Source organism: Glycine soja, chromosome 3, assembly GCF_004193775.1.
Source record: "Glycine soja cultivar W05 chromosome 3, ASM419377v2, whole genome shotgun sequence".
Taxonomy (NCBI): Eukaryota; Viridiplantae; Streptophyta; class Magnoliopsida; order Fabales; family Fabaceae; genus Glycine; species Glycine soja.
In genome coordinates this window covers 8,602,064-8,612,590 of record NC_041004.1, presented here as the reverse complement: position 1 = coordinate 8,612,590, position 10,527 = coordinate 8,602,064, and positions in this window count along the sequence as shown.

Below are 10,527 nucleotides of genomic sequence, written 5' to 3'. Positions count from 1 at the left end.
ATTTAGAGTGCCTATTTTTAAGTGTAAGTGGGTTAATGGGAATACCGGTGTGCATCAAGATCCATTGGGATTTACTATAGTAGACCTTAACAAGGTGGCTTACATGGATGAACCTTTCATTATGGCAAAACAAGCCAGACAAGTGTTTTATATCCAAGATCCATGTGATTCAAAATTGTTGGTGGTTCTACAAGGAAAACCAAGTGGTATCAGACACCATAATGATGATTCAACACTTGACATTTGTGAGACGCTTGCTTTTTCCCAACGAATGCCTTCTTTCAATGAAGATCATGACGTGGATGATGTACATGCAAATTGTAATGATCATGATAAAGGTTTATGGGAGAACATTCCTACATAAATGTATTATCTTTTTTCATTATTTCTAGCAAATAGTTTTTTTTTCCTGCAATTTAGAATTTGTTTCGTATTCACTTTATGTTTAATCGATGTACATTACTGATTATTAATTTTATTTGCACAGGGTCATGGGCATACTACCTAGGTCTTCTCCGCATTCAGATGGTCAGTTAGAGGCTACATCCAAGAGGAGTATACAGTTGACATGGCTAAGAAGCTTGACTTTAAGAACCTTCGATCATCCAAGACCAACGGTTAATGTCGACCCTGGTACTAGGAGAGGATCAGACCCACTTAAAGAAAAGTTCCACAGCTACCTGGGGTCGTAGCTCGAGAAAAGATTCCTATTGTACATAGCAACTGGAAAGATGTACCAGAATCTCTAAAGGACCTAGTATGGGATGACATTTTGGTGTATTTAATTTTTTGTTATATTTAAATTAAAAATTTTCACATTGACTAAATGTAACACAACATTATGTTATGCAAGCCAAATTTGATACCCCAGAAGCACCAAATGCCAAGAAGAAGGTCATGTCAATGGTGGCGACAAGATGGAGGCAATTTAAGTCTAGCTTGACCAACAAATTTGTGTTTGCTAACACTGGCGGGCAACAAACACAGGATCCTTCATCAAAATATGGTATGGATCCCAAAACTTGGAAAGAATTTGCTACAACCCTCCAGACACCTGATTGGGAGGTTAGATGTGCACGTGTTTAACTTTAAATATCACTTGTTGAATATACCATTTCATTTGACTCCAATTGATGGAAATTATATATGCGCCATGACAAGGAATCAAGAAAAAGGCACAGGAAATTCAAAAACACGACTGCCCTCATGTACTATCTCGTGGGGGTTATGATTTGCTTAAGAAGAAACTATTAGACAAGAAAAGGAAGAGACTACAAGAGAAGGCAATGCTGACTGAGAATACAACAGTTATTGACAACCCATCATCTTTAATTGAAGGACATGTTAAGTGGAAGGTGGCCCGCACAAAGTGTTATGGCCATAAGACATCTTAGTCGGCACAAGAAATATCTGATAAAATAATGAGTTAATGCTTAATATTGAATTTGAATGTTTTGTTAATTTAATAATAACAATGACCTCATTTGATGTTTGTCTATGTTGTCCTTGATGTAGGAGTCCTTAGAAGAGCAGACTACACAGGGTAGCTTTGTTCCTCATGGTCGTGACGACATACTAAACACTGTCATTGGGCGACCGGACCATGGAGGTCGTGTTCGTGCAGCAGGGTCTGGTGTGACGATTAGTCAATACTATGGAAGGGCATCACGTGACTCCAACAACTCCTCCACATCCGTCATCCAACAACAGTTGGTTGAGATAATTGGAAGCCTTAAGGAACAGTGAAGGAATGAGATTATCAGAAACCTTAAGGAAGAAATGAGTAATCAGGTTGAAGAACAAAACAAAAGAAGCCTTGAGAAAATGGAATGGGAGTTGAAAGAGGCCATAAAAATCGAGCTTTCACAAAGGTGATTGCAGTACTCACCCCCAATTAAGGTAGACATACAACAATAGGGTGCACGTGTGAGCACAAAGGGGAGTAATGTTGAAACTAGTGTCAACCCATCAGAGGAAGAAGATGTTGTTGATGTTATACCGACTATGGGATTGTATGTGCAACATGATCATTCTACACACTTGGTGGCATTGGGAAAAATATATAGGGGGGTCTACCATACACAGTGTGGCATATGCAGATGACGTGGTAAAGGTAAATGTTGAAAAAGTTTTTGACGGTGATGCTCAAGTCCCGTTCCCGTCATCAGAAATGCAGTATGTCAAGCAATCCCTTGACACATTCATTACATGGCCGACACAGCTTGTGAAACTTGTATCACATGAGGTAATGTTTACCTTGTTGTACATGAAGTAACACAATCGTAGATTGATATAAATTAGTTACCAACATCATTTTAATTGTTGTTTTCATTAACCATATAGGATTCAGTTATTACTCCAAACAAACTGGTTACACTTGTTCGAAGGTCAAATAATGTTGCTACAAATGATCCCTTGTGTAGGCTGATTAGGAGCCTTTATGATATTTATGACAAGCCTATTGAATTGTTGTTCGATGGGACTAAATTTGGGATTCCAGATGTAGATGGTTTCATCTTCCTAACATATGTTGATGTAAATGAAATAATATCAAGTGACAAATGTTTGAACATATCTATACTACAATTGTGAATGATGTAAGTAAATTCCTTATTTGTTGACTACTAATTAATATTCGTTATGATATACATGATTATCGTATTCAATTTCAAATGTTAATAATAGGTTTATGGATGAGTGGAGTTCAAGCTTGGGTCATGGTTCCGTGCATGGATTCCTTGAGCCTCAGTCCATACACAATGCAAAAGATAGACGTGGTGAATGTCAACAATACATTGAAACATGGGTTAAGGAATCCTAACCAGAGGTCTACCTAGGAGCTTACTTGAATCAGTAAGTCAAATTTATGAAATGTCTGTAAAAAAATGTGTGTTATACGTATGTAATTCATTTGAAATTCAGGGCCCATTCACAACTGATTGCTTTGTGTCCTATGAAGGATGTTGTCGTTTGGTCCTGTTCATTACATAAGAAGCCTAATATCCATATCAAAGCTACAATTAACAAGTTAAGTTTTAATATATAACTTATTTAATGTGATCTTATCAAACGTTGATACATAAATAGTTTTCCCTTGTATATACGTTGATGTTTTCTTTGTAAGCAGTGCAATGAACACATTAAAGACTACTTTGCATGGTCGTATTGATCAAGCTGCACCTAAGTGGATTGAAGTAAAGGTTAGTCATATAATGAATGTTTATTTTGTACTGCTGATGTTTTGTAACTTTGTAATGTACATTGATATGCAATAATTTTTCATATTAAATGTAGTGTCATGTTAAAATCGAAGGCTATGAGTGTAGTTATTACGTCATGCATTAGATGCGGAAATAGTAAGCAGGGAGTTGAACACTGATTGGACCATGGTATATTTACTTGTCGAAATTCCTTATTTGTTGACTATCATTTGTAATTCATTTTACTAACTTGTAAATATTATAACTTGTATAGGTTTGGGGATGGCACACCGTTAGACAAGGAGACCATGACAACAATTCGCAAGAAATGGGCATCATATTTTTTAAAAGTTAAAAACAACCGATGTAGAAAGTTAAACATGACATAGGAAGAATGAATGTGTTGTATTCGACACAATTGTTTAAATATTGCAAACAAGTTTGTACTATTATTGACAATTATGTGAGAATAAATATATTAGATTGTTGTGAGGTGCTTTCCTTGACTGCCACTCTATCCATGTATTATGAAATTGTGATTACTTTGTCATAGTGATTTCCCTAACGAACAGAGCTAAATAATTTGGGCCAATTCTGAAGCTTGTTATTGGCCTATTTGTACTAGTAGTGTTGTTGGTTGTGTGTGTGATTGTTGGAATTCTTGTAAGTATTGTTGGTGGAGCAGCCTATGGATTTCTTCCACCAATATTTGCTACTTTTGAAGCTATACAGGAAGGAAAAGTGACAAATTTTACCACAGGCAAGTTATTGTATGCGTACCTGATCAATCTTTATCCAAATTAATCAAGCTTAAATTTGTTGCAACTATGTTCCAAATCCTGTTTTGGTTATAATTAATTTTGAACCTAAGGAATTGGGAATTCCAACTAAAGCATATTATGTCGTTGAAGAGGTTAAAGAGGTACAAATTAAGTCATTCATATCTTTGATAGAATTCTTATATTTTTGTTCTTGTTGTTATTTTGCAAAAGTAATCCTGTTGTATCTGATGGAGGGAGGGGAGCTAGTTTTTGCTCAACACTAAATTAGTATTCAAAGAAACTGACATATATTTTATTCTGTGTATAGAATGCCACTCAAAAAAGTCAAAAGGTGTTTGTGTATGTGCCATTTGAGATTGCTGCTCGTGAAGTTAAGGAAATAGGTATTTCATGCCATTCAATGTAAAACTGATGTATTTCTTCTTATGATTTGTTTATATTTTGTTTGATTCAAAATTTCTATATGAAAATTGTGAATTTTATCCATACAATTGTGTAACCAGTTTCTCCTATTTTTTAATTCTTCTTACCTTACAAAATGAGTGCAACACTTGCATAGAGATGTGAAGGACACAACCATTAGCACCCTTGCGAGAGAGGTTTCATTTGTCCCTTTTAACTTATAACTTATCCTTATTAATTACTTTCCCTTGTACTCTTTAGCATTGTTACTTTTCTCTTGTATGTTTTTCCTTTGTGATTCTTTTAAGCAAATGAATTGATGCTGAGAGTTGACAATGCTATTTTTACTTAGGTAAGTACAAAACTCACAGCCTTGAAAGGTTTGGATGCAAGACTTAAAGAGATCAGGGGTTACCTTGACCTTGTTATTGATGGAAAGCTTCCATTAAACCATGAGATCCTGTAGCATCTGCAGGTTTGTTTCTCATATTCTTGCTTAGTAAATGTTGATTATTTGGCTTTGTTATCAATTGATTATTGAATTTTGATTAAGTATTTTCTGTTGGTCCATAATTCTTTAGTATAATTTAGAACCTTTTTGTAACAAAACCAATAAACCCTGTGATGTGACATTAATGGCTTCTAAGAACAATTGAAGTTTTTTTTTTGTTTTGCTTATGCTACATTATTATTTTTCACCATTTCTTTTCTTGCAAGTTTCTAGGACGTGCTTAACTTTCTAACAAATCTCAATGTTGCTGATCTTATCAAGGATTTTGCAGGTTAAAATTCGTGACTTGTATTATTGAATATCATATTTTTCTAGAATGTCTCTTTTAAATTGTTGATCTGTTGTACATGTGTAGTGAAAACCAATGATATGATGCTAGTAATATACCTCTCATCTCTCATTAAAAGTGTAATTGCACTCCACAACTTGATTAACAACAAGGTGAGATACAATCCCCTAAGTGTGTGTCCTTTGCTTTACCTTAATAGATATGACCAAAGAAATCCAATTGAACAAGTTAGCTTATATTAGCAATGGTGAGACAAGTTGTATCCAGCCAATTCTATTATTCTTATGCAGAATTAAGTTGTCATGATTAAAGAACCAAATGTTTTGTTCTTCAATCCCCACTATACTTTTTGCCATCAAGTATTCTTGGCTATATTGGCCATTTTATCTTACTGTTACTATTATTATTAAATAAAAAAGGCCTCGGGAACTTGTGTCAAGTGTACATCTTGATTACATCATCTTTTATTTGGCTACTATCCTACATCTTTTAGGCATTTGATTATTATTTCAGTTAATGAATTGGTATTTTCATCATCTCTATTGAATCTGTCTTGATATTATATATTCAATGCCTTGCAAGCAAAAATATTGATTTTTTTCCTAATATGTTTTTATTGTTTTTTTCCAAACATTGCTCTACAGACCATTGTCAGTTTTGTCACAACAGCTTTGCACGGTCTTTTTTCACATTTTCCTTGGGTACAAGAACACATTATTTTGGTCGGCCCATTCTTCATGGTGGTGCAAGTGTTTGTCTGCCTACTCTATGTTGTCTCTTTCTGTACTTATCTTCTCAAATGTTAATCTGTTATTTGTCAACAGTATCAAGCAACTAGTTACGGGTTTGTTGTTCACCATATCCAATTTTCATAGAACTACAGACTCTATTCTCGTAGTCATTTTGTTAAAGGGTGAGACTTGTTGTTTTTCTAAGTAGACAATTCATGATAATATCTAGTGTGCTTATTGTGCTACATTAAGTTTCCAAATTTTCAAATTATGTGCATGTAGAAATTTAGGGAAACTCAGAGAAAAAGAAGAAAAGAGAGATGAGATTTTTATTGGCCAACCTTAATAGTAGTTTACAACTGATTATTTATAGGCTCAAATGTCATCGTGACAACTTGCATAACTACCTAACCGCCTAAGCTACCCAAGGGTTCAATTGAAAAACGCTAATTTATTCCTTTTCTAGCATTCTCTACTTATCTCATTAGTTTCCCAACACTGATAAGAAATTTGAAGCAGCGTAAAATTTCAAAGTATAAAATCAACATTTTTTTACTCTAAGTGTTCGTCTTTACTACAGTATAACTTCACATGTCTTATTATGATGCATTTCTTGAATGTGAGTATTTAGAACAATTGTATTAATAGGAAATGATATATTTGAGAATTCTAATGGATTGATAGGTTGAAGATTCAGTATGGGAATGATGTTTCATTGAGAAAGAAATGTGCATGGATTGTTTGAGAGGGCATAACATGTTGCCTTTGATCTTTTGATAATATGGTAAAGGTTTGGGGAGTGATGAGGTTGTCCTGTTTCAAGGTCACGACATGCCTTAAGCCTTAGCACGAGCATATAGTGATATTTTGAGGCAATCTACCAATGAAGCACCACTAGTAGGAATCATATCCAAGACCTGGGTCAATGTAGTTTGATTACCACTTGGTCCTACATGATTACCCCTACGTATTAATTGAACTTATTTATAAAGAAAATGATGGTTGTAGCCTTGATAGCAAACAGAGGTCATGCCTAAGTGCTAGATTTAGCATTCACTAGAGCCTTAATAACTCGATGATTATTTTCCTTCACACGGTGTTTTTTTAGGGTGGTAGAAGATTTTAGAGATTGGAAAAATTGGCTACTCTACCGAGGTGGAATTGGTGTTAAGGGAGAAGAAAGCTGGGAAGCTTGGTGGGAAGAAGAACTGATAATTAGTGTTTTGCCTTAATCAATAAATGTTTTTCTTACTTTTATATATTTTGTACCCTTATCTATTAATATGGTGTTCGATAATTTATCTCAAATAAGATAAGTACAATGATGTCTTACAGATGTATGTATCCTATAGGTTCTATCTGGTATTTGTGTTGTTGCAGCTGTTGTTCTAAACAACAATATTCACTAAGAACATCGAGCACTATTCTAAAATAGTAGTGCAACAATGATAAAATAAATTCGACACTTCTTTAGGACTCAATGTTGTAGAGATGATAATGTTCTGTTGGATCTTGGATGTATGGACATAGTAGTGGACAAGATATGATTATGAATGAAGGCATTAATTAAAGACAAAATTGGGGTAACACCTATTAGAGAAAAAATGGTAGAATATCCTTGGGTATTTGAGCTATCTATAATTTTTCATTTTTTAATATTTGGTTCTAATTCAATAAGAGGTTGCATTTGGTGTTCTGAATTGTGTTGACAACGAGGGAGTATGAAGAGTTCAAAGTGAGGATTAATGCAGGATGGTAAAGCATGGCCTGGAACAATGTCAGAGATCATCCCGGAATGATACAAGTGAGTACCATGTTATGATGCAATGTTGGTCTTTTGTTTAGATTCAAAATGCTTTGTTGACATGGCATGTTTGTATGAGTTGAAGTGTTAAACTATGATGGTATTGTATAGGTTTTCCTTGGTGAAAATGGTCTTTGTGACATCAAAGGAAATAAATTACCTTGTCTTGTGTGTGTGTCTCGTGAGAAAAGAGCTGGATATCATCACCATAAAAAAGGTGGAGCTATGAATGCTTTGGTAGAGTGCCCTTCTCACTATAAAACTGAAAACTTTTTTAGTTTTCTTCTTTCTCCATTTTCCTTACCATTTTTGTAATGCTTTGTTGATTGATTGTGAAGGTGAGAGTCTCAGCCTAAATGTTGTGGATCTATGACATGTAACTGTTGGCCTAAATGGTGTTGTTATCTGTGTTGTGGATCTAAGAAGAAAAAGATTAAAGCAAAGTCAAGTGTGAAAAAGAAGATAAAGAATAAGGATGATTTAAAGCAAATGCATGCATTACAAAATATTGAAGAAGGAATTGAAGATATGAAATGCCTCAAATTAGCCATGTGTTTCATTTGGAAACATTCATATGTATTCTAAGACTCTAAATAATACTTTGAGATGCATTTGGTTAAGTTTTGATCCACTATTATAATGTACTTATGTGCATACTTTTACGGTCTTTGTATGGTTATCCAACTTATTATTTTTTTAATGGTATTTTGTATTTGTCTTGAAACCTTGATCACAGGAAAAGTACTAAATGAGAAGTCATCACTAATGTCTCAATCGAAGTTTGAGAAGAAGTTGGGGTAATCATCTGTTTTCATAGCTTCAATTCCCTTAAATTCCCTTAATTGCCTATTGCTTATTGCCTTAAAGTCCCTTAAACTTTGTTTATCCTCTAACTTCGACTCCCCTAATTGTCTATTATGCATTGCCAGCTATTGAGATCATTTTTGTATACTTGTGCATGTGGGCTTGTTCCTTATTTGGTTGTTTCCAATTAAGAGAAACAAAAAGTTTCATTTTATGCTGGCCTGAGTTGTTTGTTTATTTAACCCTGTTTATATTTGATTGCAGGCTTAAGGAAGCAAAAATTAGGTGTCCCACACCATATCATCTAAAGCTACATGTTTTGGTTATGGAATTCATAGGTATTACTTTTGTTCTGAATTTCATAATATAATACGATGACTCATCATTTTTAGAATACAATTAGGTGTCCTACACCATATCAACTGTTTGTATGTGACCAACTACTTTTGATTATCTATTTCTCTGTTCCAAATCTAAATCATAGAAATCATTCTAATGTGAATGAGAATAAAAAAACAAGAGCTCAAAATATGGACAAATGAAAGTTTAACTCCTAAGGAAGGGCTTTATGAAGCCTCTCGGAATTTGATTCATTCATTTATTTATATGTCTCGGGTGCTATCATAATCAGCTGAATTGTTTGTATTTTTTTCTGTAATTTGTTTTGCTATGGATGTTTCATATTGATAGCATTAGCTGCTTAATTTGTTTATATGTCAATCTCAATGATGAATGGTATTAAATTTGTACAAATTATTTTGTTGTTATCCTTAAGTTTGTTATATATTCACTGCTACAATCAAGCTTGGTGAAATAGGTGCAGTGGAACAAAAACATGACTTATAAATAAAAGGAACGCATTCAAAGACGATTATTAGCAAATAACTGTCATTGTATGATACCATTCTAGAACAGTGTTTACTTAAAAACCGTCTTTGAATGGTCTTATTCAAGTACGGTTTTTAACTAAACATCGTCCTAAAATGGAAGCATTCAATGATGAGTATTACTTAAAAACTGTCTTTGAATGATGACATTCTAAGACGGTGTTTACATAAACACCGTCTTTGAATGTGACAATTCTAAGACAGTTTTTAAGTAAACACCGTCGTAGAATGCCACCATTCAAAGTCGGTTTTTAAGTTAAAACCATCATTGAATGGTATCATTCTATGATAGTGTTTAGTTAAAAACTATCTTAGAATGATCTCATTCAAAGACGGGCTTCTAATAAAAATGTCTTAGAATATTTAACTATTCTAAGATGGTTGTTAATTGACCATCGTTGAAAGTCTTTGCTTTCAATGCCAGCAGCTTCAAAGACGGTGCAAAACCAACATAGAAAGTTAGTAATAACTGACATAGAATGCGCTTTCTACATTACTCTTAACGCAAGGACGCGAAAATAATAAATATCAGAGCTGCATTTTAAAAGAGGGAGGAAAGGCAATTAGGATCAGTCAGCCATTCACAAAATTATTGAGGATCCTAGAGAGAAAGGCTAGGGTTCATGCAAGAGCAAAGGAGAGCAACCATTAGGAGTCACTCCTTCATTCCATCTCCATCCTTCTTGTCCCCCATCATCCTCTTGCAACTGTAAAGCCTCTCATGACAATGAGAGGCTAAAAATTCCATTGTTGGGAGCTTAGCAGTCAAACGCTTTTGATGTAAAAACCTTTACTATCTATTTAATGTTATTTCAACTTCATTGTCTCTTTTCTGTGCCTAATTTCATGCTTGTGGTTTGATCACCCATATTCATGTATGTGTTTTAGGGTTTAGACATTGGTAAGTGTTTATCTCTTAAGAACTGGAAAAGGGTATCTGAATAATTCATCTCTAGGGATAGAATGATTTTATTTAGCCTATTATACATCTCCGCTAATAATGAAATTTAATTGGTTTATTCTCTTAAGGGACTAGGAGAGGAATTAGTTAAATTAGGCCTTTTCATATGAGGGATCATGGTTAGAGTATATGAGTATATGTAGGTGATCATTGGAA